The sequence below is a fragment of the Camelus dromedarius genome, chromosome 6, assembly GCF_036321535.1.
Source record: "Camelus dromedarius isolate mCamDro1 chromosome 6, mCamDro1.pat, whole genome shotgun sequence".
NCBI lineage: Eukaryota > Metazoa > Chordata > Mammalia > Artiodactyla > Camelidae > Camelus > Camelus dromedarius.
Window position 1 is genome coordinate 77,455,825 of NC_087441.1, and position 16,821 is coordinate 77,472,645.

At 47.4% G+C, this 16,821-nt stretch overlaps 1 long non-coding RNA gene across 2 annotated transcripts; it reads right to left on the reverse strand.

Annotated features, from left to right (window-relative positions):
* Positions 1-476: 476 nt before the first annotated feature.
* On the reverse strand, positions 477-13,283 carry LOC116154302 (uncharacterized). 2 transcript variants are annotated; one of them, XR_004138118.2, is made up of 3 exons: positions 12,834-13,283; positions 12,073-12,150; positions 477-4,168 (listed from the first exon to the last, which is right to left on the reverse strand). It is a non-coding gene; the product is annotated as an uncharacterized LOC116154302 (long non-coding RNA). The 2 variants fall into 2 exon arrangements; XR_010381334.1 differs by lacking the exon at positions 477-4,168 and adding an exon at positions 10,018-11,182.
* Positions 13,284-16,821: the final 3,538 nt, after the last annotated feature.

Sequence of the window (16,821 nt, forward strand, 5' to 3'; positions counted from 1 at the left end):
CTCCTGGTTTTGATGGTGGCCTGTTCTTCTTGGCCTTGAGTGTTCTGCTGCCCAGCTGTGACCGGGGCTCCAGCCAGCAGGACAGGATGCAGTTATGGGAGGGAGTGGTATCCATCACATGTCAGGTATCCCTCACAGTGTCCGCCCAGCAGCTGGAGTCTGGGTGTCCCAGTGGTGGCCAACCAGGTGTGGGGCTGACCAGGCACATGTGGGCTCAGGCTCTCTGGACTGGCTGGCAGGAAGAGTCCACCGCTGCCTTCTCCCGTCTCCTGCCTGGCCTCACCTCTCATTCTCATTGAGCCGCTCCATGTCCCAGAACCAGACACCAAATTGCTCCTTGGGCTCTAGGCTGTAATTTTCTGCAGCTACCTGGAGCAATATGATCTCTGCCATGATTTTGTATTTCTGGGACCAGAGGGAGGGAGAAGATGCAGACAGGGCCTGTGTAGTGGATGATGTAAGGGGGTGAAGAGTGAGGCAGGGGATTGGTCCTGCGTCTTTGCTCACTTGGGAACCCTTCTTCCCTACAATTACATCCAGGCCTTACCTGTTCTCAGAGATGGAATAAAGAGCCCCTCCTCCAGGAAGCTTTCCTTGATGCCATGCCCTTTCCCTTACCCATCAGCTGGTTGGGCCTCCCACCCTTCTGTTATCAAATTCTCCCAGCAAATGTAAGATTCAGGGGATGAAGCCAAGGAGTTTTCTGCCCAGGGGTGCTTCTGATTTCCATTCTTATGCCCTCTTCCACAGGGAGAGATACAGCTGTTCACCTTGTTCTGTTTCTGGCTGTTAATCTCATTTCCTTGGAAGACAGACAGACAGACAGACAAGAAGGAGCCCTCCAGTCAGTCCTAGCCCCCTAGGCTCACTACCACCAGGCTTCACAAAGGGGCCAGAATGCACAGCAAACAGGGTGTGGACCTAGGCCGAGCCTTGGCCCCAGAGTGTGACATGTGGGCTGAGTCTCAGGGACCTTGTAGCACAACCCTCTTTGCTGATTCTCCAGGAGTCTGAGCCTTCAGGCAGGAAGAGGCTAACTGATCTCTTCTGTGTTGGTGGACATGGGGAGGCCCCCGCTGCACTCTCGCCCCGTGGATATCACCTGGGGCAGAGGCTGAGTCCAGGTCAGACAAAACCTCCTGCAGCTTTGCAGTCAGGAAGCTCTGCTGCTTCACCAGCCCTGGGAACTGGGGTCAGTGTCTCACATGGAGCCTCCTCTCACTCATCCCTAATGCTCACATGATGTTCCAGCCCACAGGGGCGGCTGTGAGGCTCTCCTGAGAGGAAGTTTGCCAAGTGCTGACAGCTCAGGGGTTTTTCCAAGCCTCAATCCTGGTCTTCTCTGTCTAGCTCCCAAGTTCACTCTCCTTAGATAATCCTCCGTCACCGTGTCCAGCACCATCAGGTCAGTGAGGACTGTGCTAAGGGGACAGCATCTTGTGCCATCGGGAGGGGGTGGGATGAGCCTCTGGTCTCAGGTTCCCCTGCGGACCCTCCCCTGAAAACTTCTCGCCCTCAGCTCTGGGCCCCACCCCAGGGGTTCCTCATGGAGCGGTCTCAGACCCTTAATAACCTCCAAGAATACCAGACCCATAATCACCTCCCAAGGCCTGCCTTTGACAAATCACATGGTATTTGATCATTGTCCCCTTTTCCACCCCAAAATCCATCCTGCACAAGCTCTTCCAGATCCTCCCGCTGGTCATCTTAAAAGAGGATTTCAGGCAATGCGACAACAGAAGGCAGGATGAAGGAGCAAGTCCCCTCCTGTCTAAGTTCGGAGGCCTCCAGCTGAGTGGGGGAGTTCCCTCCCCTACAGGACATTTGTCTTCTTCTGCAACCTCTTCTGTGCATGATGGAATGTCATCATCAGGGTGGCAAAGGCAGAGGGTCGTTCCTGCCAGAACTGAGGACAGCGTCACTGAGGCTGTATGCCCCTCACCCCATCTTCCCCTAGTATCCCTGACCACAGACCTGGACATCTGACCCAAGTCTCCCAGCATGCTCTGATTCTAGCCTAACCCCACTTCCAACACTCATTCTGTACGTGGCCTTGGCCCCGTGGCCTGGCCTCCCTGAGCCTATTTCCTCATCTGGAAAGTGTGGGAATTCCACTTGCCACACAGGTTCTCCTGAGAACTCAGTGCCATATTGCTGTCATCCCATCAGCACTGTTCTTGCCCTCAGCCCTGCAGGTGGGGCAGGCACAGAACCCCCACCTCCCTTTCTTCTCTTTTACCTCATTATAGCCTCATGAGGCCTGTACCAGAGGACCCGTATCCTTCTGCTTCCCAGATGAGGAGACACAGTTCCAAACAGGAGCAATGGGTTGCTCAGGGGCCCACAGAGAAGAGACTGCACCCACCTTGGAGGCCCACATGTTACGGCTTCCTTCATGCCATCACAGCCCCACCCAGACGGAAATGCCCTGTCCTCTGGGCTCTCAAGTTGTGTCCAGGCCCCCATCTGGGTGGGGCCGTGGAAGGAGCAAGATGAGGTATCTTGAAGGCCTGGTTGAATTCTCTGCCTGGAGTCTCTGCCACCCACCAAAGTCACATCAACACCTTCGCCTCCCCAGGAACAGCTCAGGACCCCCCCCCCCCCCCCCCGCATAGCAGTTTCTTTTCATCCACTCAGGAATGAGACCCCTGAGGTGCCACCACTGACTGACAGGGTAGAGGGTGACAGCCATTTTGCTTCCTCTTCTGCGTGAAGCTTCTGAGGTCCTTTGCAGGAAGGATCTACTAAGAATTCATCCACTAAGTCCCTGAGACACATCTCATAAGCCCCCAGGGCACGTGTCATTACTGACTAGGCACCCAGGTGGGAATCCTGGCTCTGACCAGTGGCGACTGTACAGGGACACCGTGCACACATATCTGTCTCTGGTCCAGCCATTTGGACCCAAGGCCAGGCAGCACATTTGTAAATCCAGCCCATGGGATTCCCCTGCAGTGCCCATCCTTGGGGCAAGAAGGGTGTCCTCCATTTGGAAGTGTGGTGAAGATAGAGGAGCAGCAGGGCTCCCGAGGACCAACTGGGCTGGTTTAGGGAGGAAAGCTACCTCTCCCCATCCCATCCCCTCAGCGGCCTGGAGAAAGCTAAGTGCCAGCAGGATGGATCAGCATGGAAGCCAGAGACCTGCTGATTTTGCTATCAGTCCCCTCCTGGAACAGCCCAGCATCACCACTGTATCTCATTACTAGGGCCTCCTGACCCACTTGTGGACAAAGCAGGTCCTTCTTCCTGTTAATCCAGAGAAGACTGGAATTTTTCCAAGAGTCTTTAAGTGAGAAACCAAAAAAAAAAAAAAAAAAAAAAAATCCTGCTCAGTCCCCTGTTCCTCTCACCGCTCCTATTTTTTTTTTTCAGACCTTTAGCTTCTATGCTACTGTGATGAGTAGTTCTCTGTTCAGTGAGTTGTCTTTGCTACACAGCTTTTTAGATTTTTCAGGAACTCTTCTTAAGCAGAAAGGAAAGAAGAAAGGAGATGTAGAAAAATATATGAGGGGGGCATTAAAATACAAACCCTTTCATTTGAGAACCTAAAAAAAAATCAGACTGCTGGCTGAGGGTTTTCACTGGGCTCCTCTAAGACTCTGTGGGACTAAGGATGGAGCGCTCATGTTGGTCACCAGGTGACTCTATTTCCATTTCCTTTGAAAAGCTCTGTTTTTGATGAGTTTGACTTTCAACTGGACATAGCTCTGTTGCTATAAAGGAGTCAACTGAAGATCTCCAATTTGGCTCAGCCCAGTATCTGACATTTAACAAAACTGATTCCAAAAGCAGTAGGAATATTGTTTTATCACCTGGGGAAGGCTTAGAGACTCGGCGCTCAAGCCCCTGTCCTTGTCCTTTGCTGTCTAGGAGGTCCCGCCTGACCTAGAAGGCAGTGACGCACACAGGTCCCACATCCACCCTGGACTTCCTGTAGGGAGACACTTAGTACCTGGCAGCTTTCCCCCATGCCACTTGCAGACAGTGAGCCGAGGTGCCCCACAAGGCAGAGAGGACAGCACGCAGGGAGGAGAAGTCCAGAGGACGTGGCACTCCCGGGAAGAGACGGGAACAAGACGTGAGGTGGAAAGCTGCCGCCCTGCTTGCTCTGGCTCCAGTCACCCTCACTGTCTTCTCCTGCCCTGAGTGATACAGATGTCCAGGGAGCCTGGGGAGGGCAGAGATGAGATCCAGTGAGTAAGAAAGGAGGATTTTAAAAATCTACAGGAAGGGAGATTTTAGCTCCATCCAAAAAATGAGCCACGTGGGAGTAACTAACCCACCGCTGGGACATTTGAGTCAAGGTCCACATGGCCCTGGTAGGAAGGGCTGTGTGGAGCCGTAGATCACAGACTTCAATCTCGGAGCTGATAAAAGAGAGCAGACAGTACCAAGGCTCTGGAGAGGCGACACACCGGGCTCCCCATGGCAAACCCTTGACTCGGTGCTTCCTCACCCTGGCCCTGTCCTGGACTGTCTTTCTCAGGTCATCGAGGCAGGTTGGCCACTTTGCTGAACTGGGTGGTGGTGGCAGGCACAGTGGGTGCCATGTGCTCATTGCAAGGCTGGATCCCATGGGATCAGATGGAGCTCAGGGAACTGGGAGGGAACCACCTTCTTGAACAGCCCCAGGGGAACAGGGGGAGTGTCACCCCATATCTGCATTCCAGTCAGGGGTCACTGGTCAGAACTGGGGCTCAGGAGGCCAAGGATGTGGCCTGAGCCTTGTCTGAGTCCTTGGGCTTTGTTCTCTGTCCCCTGAGAGCACTCAGCACAGAAGCACCCAGGACTCAAGACTGATGAGGAAAGGAGAGGGGTATTTTCACCCAGTTCATACTCACTAACTCCAAGCTCCTGAAGGCAACTCAGTTCTGCTCAACCCAAGGGGGCATCTTCCACCCATGCTGATTGCTCCTCTGGTCTGACTCCCCATTCATATGTACATTCCCCTGTGGCAGCTACAACTGTGGGCTTTGTTTGTAACTATATATACACTTCAGGTGCCTAATAAGTGCTGAGGCTGCTGAGCAGATGAGCGAGTGATCCATGGACCCGGCTGCACACAGTAAGCTCCCGTCCCCCTGCACGGCTTTCTAGCTGCTCCAGCTCATTTAATCTGCACGGCCACTCTGCGCAGCAAGCCTGTTATTGTCTGTCTCTGCTGGCCTCATGCAGACAGCAAGGCTTGGGCTTTGTGGAAGTTGCCCAGGCCACATGGCTGATAAGTGGTGAGTCTGGGCTTTGGACACATTTCATAGGGATCTGGATCAGGGAAAGACAAGCTTGGGGCAGCTGATGGAATAGGGGAGCCCTGCCCCAGACATGCACTGAGAACCTAGCTTCTCACCACATCCATCGCAGCCATCAGAGTCAACTGCTCTGCCACCAGCCTTGGAGGGAAGGCCCTGAGGTCAGGCCTCTCCTTACTCAACCAGGTTTTTCTGGTCACATGTTAGAGGCAGGGACACGCTGGGGCTGGAGCTGGCTCTGTCTCTCTTTTTGGAGCTGGAGATGGAATTCCCACTAGAGAAGACTGTCCAGCTGACTCTGGCTCAGGACCTGGCAGTCAGGCTGAGCAGATGGTAGGGCTTGTCCCACCTCTGGAGCAGCTGATGGAGGTGAGCCTGACTCCAGCACTAGATGTGGTGGGAGGAATGGAGGTAAAACTATTTCTAGGTCCAAACTTCGCTCTAAGGGTGCAGCAGGAAACATCCTTAGAGCTAATGCTGGAGCAAGAAAGAGAGTAAGGTTCAACCACATAACTGACGTTCCCTGTGCCTTTCCCAAAACAGTAAAGATCCCACTGCCTGTAAAGGAGCACCCAGCCCGTGCCCCCAGCCCAGCCTGCAGCCCCCCTACCCTCTGGCTCTACCTCAGCGAGGTCTAGAAGTTACGCCTTGACTAGGAAAAGGGGAGCGTGGTGAGTCAGGTCTGATCCAGGAAAGCTGACTTACACATAGGCCAGCTTTAGCTTGAAACAGAGACAGGTCAGGGGCTGCGAGATATGCTGCACATACTGCTCTGGCCAGGGGCCCAAGGAGAGGGACTCTGTGGGGAGTCATGTATTGGGCAGAGTCAGGGACCTGGCCCTTTACTTCACAGTGTGTTCCCACAGCACCTTTCTTTGGGTCTGGAACCCCGATTATGGCCCCCGTCCAATTCCAGCCCCTCTGTGGCTGTCCTGGCAGGCGGAGGCCCAGTCATGGAGCAAGTCTGACAGAGATCCTGTGTGAGTCCAGTCTTTCTACTGAGACTCTTCTCCCCGAGGTCATGGGCACAGCCTACCCCAGCCTCCAAGCACATGGACATCGGGATTGAGTGTGAGACAGTTTTGTGAGCAGGCTGTTCACCACACCTCCTGTCCTGGGCCTCGGTGTGGCGGTCAGAAGAGATGGATGTGGAGAAGGAAGGAAAGGGAGACAGACTGTGCAGGGAACGTGTCTCTCAGGGGTTGACTCCGCCACCTCCCCTGCTGCTCCCCCAAGGGGCTGGGGCCCACGCACACCTCCCTTTAAGTCATTTGTTTCTTCAGGGGGAAGCTCCCAGACCTCAACTCTCCCAGGACAATCAAGACATGTGTGAGATCCAGGCTTGTCAGTCCCTGCTCAGCCACAGATCCCACACTCTCCTTCTTTGTTCTGTGAAGATAGGGGGCCCTCCTTGTGGACTTAAAAACCTCTCACAGTTTTAGTTGGTCCTGTGGTTCATCATCAAGGTCAGAACATGGGAGGACACATCCATATCTAAAGGAGGCCAGGAGGGCATCACAGCTAATGTGCTGTGGACATGGATGCTTATGGTACCTGGACTGACTGCCCGACTCTCATACTAGACCTGAGCCCCAGGAATTGTATCTGCTTCACTCACTGAGTCACCTCAGCATGTAGAAAAGTGCCTGCATGCAGTCAGTGCTTAACACACATTGTTGAACCCCAGCCAGAACCACCCCAGTTACCTGAGTGGGCCTGGGGCCCCACTGCCTGCCCCCAAGGATCTAGAAGCTAATGCAGGCTTCCAGGCAACACTAAACAAATAATAAATCAATAATAAATCAAGCCTTATAATATGGTTAATGAAAATTCCCCAATCCAAAGAACAGTAAAGGAGAGATTTATCTAATATATTTTAAAAGTAATACCAAAAAAAAAAAGCCACCTTATTAATCTAGAATTTGCTGCAATATTTTATGAGCTGTTGCCAAAAAAATCCACCTCTGTACCCCGAAAAGCGAATTCAGACTCAGAGGCAGAGTTTTGGGAGCAAAAAAAAGAGCAGCTTTGCTGCTGTGCCCAGCAAAGGGAGTCATAGCAGGCTAATACCGTAACGGCTGTGAGCCCGTCTCAGGGCTGGGGATTCGAGGTTTTATAAAAAACTGGATGGAACAGAAAAGGTGCTAACAGTCAGGGTGCTATGTTTCTCTCAACCTCAATGAACCTTTGGGAGGAACTCCGGAGGGTCTGTCCCTCCTTCTGAGATTACCAGCCTGTCATCTCCTTCCTGGAGCACAGCACCTGGATTAAGTTATTCTCAGTAAAGAAGGAATCAGCAAACAGTTTTGCATCAGGGACGTCAGTTTGTTAGTTTGCTTTATACTCCTTCAAGCTCAAGTGTTAACTAAATACTTTGGCCAGAATTACATATGTTAATAATGAGGACAAAATCACATCATATTAGAATGTATGATCTGTTATTAACTTTTTGGTGTATTGAATGTATTACTGAGTCTCTAGTCCAATTTCTTTAACTTACATTTTATTCTATATTAAATTTAATTTGCAAATGTTAGCTAAGAAGAAAAATTGATCCAGGAATTAAAATGTCTTATTAAGTTACCTCTGAAAAATAATTTTTCAACAAATGTTTTACTCTTTTGTATAATTTTGATTTCTAAGTTTTAGTAGGCATAGACTCAGAATACTTTTTTTGATCAAAATTATATCAGGTGAAATGGCTGAGACAAAATAGCAGGGTCAAAATAGAAGACTAAAAATGGCAAGACTAAATTTTCCTCTGCTCATTTCTCTGTATTTTCACTTTTTAAATTAAAAAAAATATTTTTATTGATGTAAAGTACATATAATGTCAAATTATCATTTTAGTTATTTTATGTGTACATGTCATTAAGTACATTTTAAGTGTATTAAATACATTAATGTTGTGCCACCATCACAACTATCCATCTTCAGAACTCTTTTCATATTTCAAAATGAAAACTGCGTACTCATCAATCAGTAACTTCCCATTACCCCCTTCTCCCATCCCTGGCAAACACCATTCTACTTCCTGTCTCTATGAATTTGACTATCTAGGTACCTCTTATAATGGAATCACATAAGGTTTGTGTTTTTGACTATCTTATTCACTTAGGATAATATCCTAAAGGTTTATCCATGTTGTGGCATATGTCAACATTTCCTTCCCTTTACAAGATAAATAATATTTAATTACATGTGTGTCTATACCATATTTTGCTTATCCATTCATTCCTGGAAAGACTCTTGGATTGCTTCCATGTTTTAACTATTATGAATAAAGATGCTATGAACGTGTTCAGATATGTTCATATACATTTTCAAGACCACATTTAATTTCTTTGGGTATATACCCAGAAGTGGAACTTTATTTGTCATTTTGTTTTGGAAACTGCCATTCTGATCTCTACAGCAACTACATCACTTTACATTTCCACTGCCATGCATGAAGTTTGCAGTTGCTCCACTTCTTTGTCAATACCTATTCTTCTTTCTCTCTCCTCTCTCTCTCTGATGGGTCATTCTAATGGATGTGAAATGGTACCTCACTGTGTAATGACATATTTCCCTAATGATTAGTGAGGTTGAACATCTTTTCATATGCTCATTTACCATATGTATATCTTCTTTAAGAAAGTGTCTCTCAGAAATAAATGCAAAAAATTAACAAATGGGACCTAATTAAACTTATATGTTTTTGCACAGCAAAGGAAACAATAAGCAAAACAAAAAGACAGCCTATGGAATGAGAGAAAATATTTGCAAATGATGTGATTGACAAAGGTTTAATTTCGGGACTATATATGGAATATAGAATATATAAACAGCTCATGCAACTTAATGACAAAAAAAAAAAACAAAAACCAAAAAACAACCCAAATGAAAAATGGGCAGAAGACCTCAACAAGCAGTTCTCCAATGAAGACATACAAATGGCCAACAGGCACATGAAAAAATGCTCAATATCACTAACTATGAGAGAAATGCAAATTAAAACTGCAATGACGTTCACCTCACACCAGTTAGAATGGCCATCATTCAAAAGTCCACAAACAATAAATGCTGGAGAAGGTGTGGAGAAAAGGGAACCCTCCTACACTGTTGGTGGGAATAGTTTGGTGCAGCCATTATAGAAAACAGTATGGAGATTCCTCAAAAGACTAAAAATAGACTTACAATATGACCCAGCAATCCCACTCCTGGGCTATATCTGGAGGGAACTCTAATTTGAAAATATACATGCACCCCAGCATTCATAGCAGCACTATTTAACAATAGCCAAGACATGGAAGCAACCTAAATGTCCATCAACAGATGACTAGATAAAGAAGTTGTGGTATACTTATACAATGGAATACTACTCAGTCATAAAAAAGAATAAAATAATGCTATTTGCAGCAACATGGATGGATCTGGAGATCATCATTCTAAGTGAAGTAAGCCAGAAAGGAAAGAAAAATACCATATGATATCACTTATATGTAGAAGGATCTAAAAAAAAAAAGAAAGAAAGAAGACACTAATGAACTTATCTGCAAAACAGAAACAGATTCACAGACATAGCAAACAAACTTATGATTACCCAGGGGAAGGAGGTCGGAAGGGATAAATTGGGAGTTCAAGATTTATAAATATTAACTAGTACATATAAAATAGATAAAAAACAAATTTCTTCTGTATAACACAGGGAACTATATTTAATATCTTTCAGTAATGAAAAAGAATATGAAAACAAATATATGTATGTATATGTATGACTGAAACATGCTGTACACCAGAAACTGACACACTGTAACTGACTACAGTTCAATTAAAAAAAGAAAGAAAATGTCCCTCCACATCATTTGCTTACTTTTCATTTGGGTTGCTTGCTTTTTCAATTGAGTTTAAAATTTATTTATCTATTCTAGATATTAATCCCTTATCAGATACATGGCTTGCAAGTATGGTCTCTCATTCTATGGGTTGTATTTCCATTTGGTTGATAATGTCTTTTGAGACACAAAAGTTTTTAATATTTATGAAATCCAATGTGTAAGTTAAAAAAAAAAAATAGCCTCTGCTTTGGGTGTCATTAAATCGTTGCCAAAATCTGCTTTGTCAAGTTGCGAAAAATGATTACTATTGAGCTTCAATTTTAGAGGTAAAAAAGCTCTGGTTGGTAGAGTGAGACAGCAGCCTGAACCCTAGGAGCAACAGCATGAGGAGGGGGCCATGATAATGTGAAGGCAGGTGAGAGGACTACAGCAGGTGGGCAAGCATGAGATGTGCACATGACACGATGAGATGAGCACATGACACGATGAGATGAGCACATGACATGATGAGATGTGCACATGACACGATGAGATGAGCACATGACATGATGCCTTCTTCAATCTGTACACTGTCTACATAGGCACAGGTGGGAACAGTGAGAAATAAGGCTGGAATTACCCCCGAGGTCAGCTCACCTTCAAAGGTAGCCACTCATTTCACTGTTTCCACTGAGGTTTACAGTATCTCAGTCCCAGGAGAGAGCTTACTTTGTAGCCACAGGGTAATAAAGAGTGTGGGGTGACCTCTGTACCCAGGAACTCATAGGACCTCTCATTGTGGTAAATGCAGTGTCTGGAGTAAATTTTAGAAGAGTTTAGAATTACTGGGAGAGACTGGGCCAAACCCAAAGATTGAACTGTCTGTTATCCACAAGCTGAACTGGACTCAGGTGAGAACTTGAGGCCTTTTCTCTGCAGCTCCTGCTCACTCCCACGGAGTCCTTCCAGTCTGCGCGTGGGAGAGATGAACGAGACATGCACAGGCGCGCTGCAGTCCTACCTCCCTTCTGTGAATGAGATGTGGATGCTGACCTCGGCCGTCCAACAGGCGAAAGACCCAGTGAGTGTCACCAAACCATCCTCCACTGCTGTTTGTGCCACCCCGGCAGGAACCTGAGAGAGAGGCTCGTACGTGTGTAGGAAGCCTTGCCGCTGGCCCTGATACTCCTGCATAAAGTGACTTGTGGGAAAAACAAATGTGTTGCAACCCAGTTACGGTGACCAGGATTGACTAGACGGGCAAAAGCACTGAAGCTGAGGACATTTTTAAAAACCTACTGAGGGCTGAACTGAAAATGTCAACATTCCAAGAGAGTTCCCGCATCTCAAATAACCTAACGTGTCGATGCTAACAGGAAGAACAATAATTATCCTGTATTTTACATTTTGGGAAAAAAAACATGAAACCTAACTTTAAGATAATAAGTTTGTTTGTATCTTTCAAATGTTGACTAATGTCACTCTTCTTTAAAAATGACACAGAATTTGTCCATTGAACTTTGAGAAAGGAAAGTTCTTTTTTCCTCAATAAGCAAGGAATGTAAACCAGGTGTCAGAGAACTTTGTGTCATTGTTCACGTGGTGACCTCCCTAGGCCTCAGCTTACTTATCTGTAAAATGGAGATAGAAAGGGATGCTAAATATTTCCAAAAAGCTTGTGCAGCTCTGACATTCAATGGGCATATAAGCAATGAAAGAAGTTGTTTAATTACTTTATTAAGACACATAACCTTGTAGAATTTAAAAACCAGGGGAGCATAGCTTTAATATGAATTATTTAAGCAAAATTCTCTTACACATAAAATGTCCTGGGAGTTGCCTTTTATATGAACACTGAGAACACGGCTCCTTTGCTGCTGTCGCTGTACTTCACTGCTGCCCTTGGGCTTTTAAATTATATTTAATGTAGATTTATGTTGGGCCTGATGAGACCCTAATTATGACACCCAAAGAGCACATTCTAACTTTTAATCTCAATAATACCCATTAATGCAAAGTCTTACCTCAATTTCTTGCTCTGAGTGAGTTGCAGTGAATATATCGCTGTATTCACTCCACAGTGGCTTCCAGTGGCTCCAGTCCTGGAATACACATGCTACTGTAACCACTAGTTAGTAAGTGGCTCCTGACCAAGAGAATATGTCAAGATGACGGGGTGTCACATCTAAGTTTTAATAACAAAGGGATTGTCCCTCCCCTCTGACGCATTCCCTCGTGTTCCGTCCCCGGACCTCCCTCCCTCTGCTGTTCTCTCTCTCTCTCTGTGTTCTCTCGGTCAGCCTCCTGCTGTCTCGCTCTGTCTCTGTCTCTGTCTATATCTCTGTGTCTCTCTCTCTGTCGTATTCCTGGATCTGGGGCAGAGCACAGATATTAAGCGCTGCCCTTTGGCGAGGCCCACACAGGGAAGAACAGAAGGAGCGCCGCTGACAACAGGATGAGAGGAACTAAGGCTGTGGGTCCAGACTGAAGCCCGACAGGCGTCAAGTGCCCGCGCTTGGAAGAAAAGCCTTCTACTGCTGGGCCTCAGTTGAGGCGCCGGCCCCCGCCGCATGGAGACCCGGAGACAGAGGCATCAAGCCAAGCCGCTCCGGGGCCACGGGAACTGGAAGCTATTAAATATCCATGCTTCGTAAGCGCTAAGTTTGGCGGTAATATTATGAGAGAGGAGCAGACAGGTGCGGGCCAGCACCTGATCCCCAGCACCCAGCCCGCCTCCTGCTCTCTCCTCCTGGGCTGCCTCCAGCCACACCGGCCACTGACTTACCCCGCTGGCCAGCTCACTTCTGCCTGGGAGTCTCCGCCCCCGTGGAGCCTTCTTCCTGACTGGTGTGCAGGGCTGGCTCCCATTTTCCATTCTGGTCCCAGGAGATGCCACCTCAGTGAGGACGCTCAGACCCTCCCACCCGGTGACTGCCAAGCCCTCCTCACAGCGCCCTGCAGTTCGGGGCAGTGCTCGCTCTCTTCTTCCTCGTCTTGCTTGTGAGCTCTTGTCCCCTCCCCCAGACCCCTGGGAGAGGCCATTTCAGCTCTGCACAGGGGCTCACCTGGCAAGCACGCGCGCTCAGAGCACGGTGAGAAAGATCGCGGCGCTCTCCCCCTGCGTCTGCCCACCTCAGTCTGCAGAGATGACCTCTCACAACAGGAGGCGCCTGTGGTTCATGAGGCGGGGGCATGGCCAGAGTCACCTCGGCAGCGCTGTGTCTGCTCCGGGAACGCTCAGCGCGCAGCTCTGCCCCGGGAGGCGGCTTCCCCCTAGTGGCCAGCACTAACACTGACGCCCCCGGCCTGAATCTTCGTTGAATGTCCTCAGGGCTGAGCTCGCCAGAGCCTCAGGGCTGACAACCTGCAGGCTTCTGGGCTGTGGACTGGATGTCAGAAGCCACTCTCTCCCCTCCTTGTCTCCCACCTCTGGGATGTCGTGTTTAGACATCCTCACCTCAAACATGGAAATAATACCCGCTACTTCTGTACCCAACAACAACAAAAGCAAAGAGCATTGCTCATCAAGGGTTAAGTTGCAGCCCACTGTAGCTGTCCGCCAATGGTGAATTCTGAAAGGAATTCAGGGTGAAAAAAACAGGATGAGGCACTCTGTGGTGTGAGTAAATAGGCCCTTAGATAGATAGATGTATATGTTAGGAAGAATTTCAATGACCCCCAGATTCTTGCATCTTTCCACACATAGAAAAACAGTAAAATAAAAAATGACAACATAACGCCATTTGCAGCAACATGGATGTCCCTGGAGAATGTCATTCTAAGTGAAGTAAGCCAGAAAGAAAAATACCGTTTGAGATCGCTCATATGTGGAAACCAAAAAAAAAAAAAAAAAAAAAAACCAAACCAAAAACCAAAACAAAACATAAATACAAAACAGAAACAGACACATAGATATAGACATAGAATACAAACTTGTGGTTGCCAAGGGGGAGGTGGGTGGGAAGGGACAGACGGGGAGTTCGAAATTTGTAGATACTGACAGGCATATATCGAATAGATAAACAAGATTATACTGTATAGCACAGGGAAATATATACAAGATCTTGTGGTGGCTCACAGCGAAAAAAAATGCAACAATGAATACATGTATGTTCATGTATAACTGAAAAATTGTGCTCTACACTGGAGACTGACACAACATTGTAAACTGACTTTAACTCAATTAAAAATGTTTTAAAAAAAGAAAAGCAATAAAATAATTATTTTGAGATATCTGTTCTTTGTGACTAGCAGTAATCTTTTACCAAGATGTATACTTGACCACATGTATTTCCCCAACCAAAAAATTCACATCCACACTGGCTCCTCCCCGACCTCTCTGGAGCGGTTTACTCAGAGCTCCTGAGCGGCTGTCTCCTGGGCTTAATCTTCAGTAAGACCCTGATAAAACTTACACTCGTGACTTTTGTGCAGTGCAAACTGGTGCCAGCTGAGGTGCCAGCCCTTAGGCACCTGCCTGCTCCTCTTTGGGAGATAAACCCCAGTGGGTGTTCACCTTGGCACAGTTAACAGCCCAGGGAAGTGACTGGTCTCGCCGCAGCTCAGGCTGACCTGTCCCAGCCCACGCCCCCTCCTTAACAGAATTATAAATTCCACTACCTTGCTTGCACCAGCCCATGTCTCCATCTTACTGGAGTTACAAATCCACTATCCTCTCATATACCAAACCCCCTACCTCACTTACAGCCAATCAGAAATCTGTTCCCCTAGCCCCTGTGTTCACGGCCCCTTCCTCAATAAAAGATGCCGCACGTTCACATTTGGTGGACACTCAGGGACCTCCTGCCTGTGTGGTTCACTGTTGCTTTTTGCAGCATATTATTAAACTCTCCTTTGTTCTTGAAATTCTCCCTTTCTGGTAAATTCTTACCAACCCATCTCACTGGCTCCACCAACTGTCCCCCAACATCTTATGTTGTGTATTATTCTTTAAGCCGACACTTCCAAATGAGGACCCTAAGGATTCAACTGGTCTCATTCCTGGACCCATGACTCTTGGTCCATGGCTCTGACCCATTCTGCTCCACCACACGTCCTCGCTCCCAAAGCCCCAAGCTCCTGTCTCCTCTGAGGGACCTCTGTGTGTGGAAAGCGTTTCCCCAAGCTCACACAGCACAGTAGGTCACTGGTGGAGAATCAAGGTCAGCCGACTTCCCAAGCGCGCAGAACCCCTGGGGCAGCCAAGGCAAGGATTCGATTTGTAAAGAAAGAAGTGGTCCCTCTCACCTGTGCTCTTTGAGTGTACCGGGAGATGGGACGTGTGCCAGCCCAGTTCTCGGCCTTGAGAGTGATGCGCTTTATGACCCCAGGCCCTGTCCCCTGGAGACACTGTGGAAATGGCCCATGCCCAGGTGGGGCTGTAAGAACTTGGAGAATTCCCTTCGTGGTGTGGGCCGCTGGACACACTGCCGGGGGAATGGATGTCCCTGCTCCATGGCAGAGCTGCTCCAACCTCCTTTTCCTCTCTCCCTTGTCACTTACACTGTGTCTGTTCCTCCCAAGGCCCCTGACTGCAGTCTGTTTCTGTTTGTGCATGCCTATGTGATTATGGAAATACAGAAAGAAAAATGGTCCGAATTGGGAGGTGATGGTAGGGGTTCACCAAGATCATAGGGTCTTTTATTTCCAAACTAAATATGATAGGAGGGATTAAGTACTGGCCTAGGAAGCTGAAATCATCACTTTTCTTCTGGATTCTGCCCACATATCACACCCTAAGCCAGTCTCTACTTCCCTCTGGGCCTCGGTTTCCCCAGAGAGTTTGGATGCATAACTGCATAAGCACGTGTATGGGTGGGCATGTCCTCAGGCTCCATCATCAACCCTGGATGGGTTGTTGGTGTGTGTGGACTCAGGCAGACACAGGTGCACATGACCCCTCACAAGGACAGATAAAGGTGAACATATAGCAAGAGTGGTCGGGACTCCTGCCGAGGTCCCAGGACAAACAAGTGGCCACAGGCAGGCCCCAGAACAGCGAGTGCCTCTGAGACTCACCTCTTTGCACAAGCATGTGCAGTGGACTAAGGGCTCTGCTCAGGAGGTGAGCTCTTGGTGATGCTCCCGCCTGCAGCATCTAAGCGCCCACATCCTCTGGTACCCTGAGGGCAAAGAGAATTCACACCGAAGTGGTTCTCAGCAATTCAATAAGGGTGGAAGTGATATTTGCCATGTACAAGTTCATTTCCCCTTTACAACTGAGTGGAATAAACCCAAGGGATCTACCAAGAGTTGAAGCAACATGTTGATGATGGCAAATCCGCACATTGAAGGTCACTGGGCCCCTGAGTCTCTGACTGGAGGGAAATCAACAGAGTCATGTGCTATTTGAAAGCCTATGTTGAGGTGTTACGTGAAACAAACAGAAGTTTATTAAAAGATCAGATGACAGATACCTTCATGTATATCTGTTACAGCAGCTAACCTGAACTTAAAGTCAGAAATAAAAGAATGTTGTGAAGAAAGTTTTTCAATAAAAAGGCTATGCCAAAATCTAAAAACAGCAAATACCACTTGAAGTTCTGAAAGGATAAAGTAAAAATATAATTCCTAAGTTTATTTAAGAAACATAGATCAGAATATGAAAATGAATATATGAATATTCATGTATAACTGAAAAACTGTGCTGTACACCAGAAATTGACACATTGTAAACTGACTATAACTCAATAAAAAAAGAAACATAGATCATGTTGTAATTTTTTGATATTGAAGATGTAACATACTTTAAATCTATGACCATTATTTTGTTT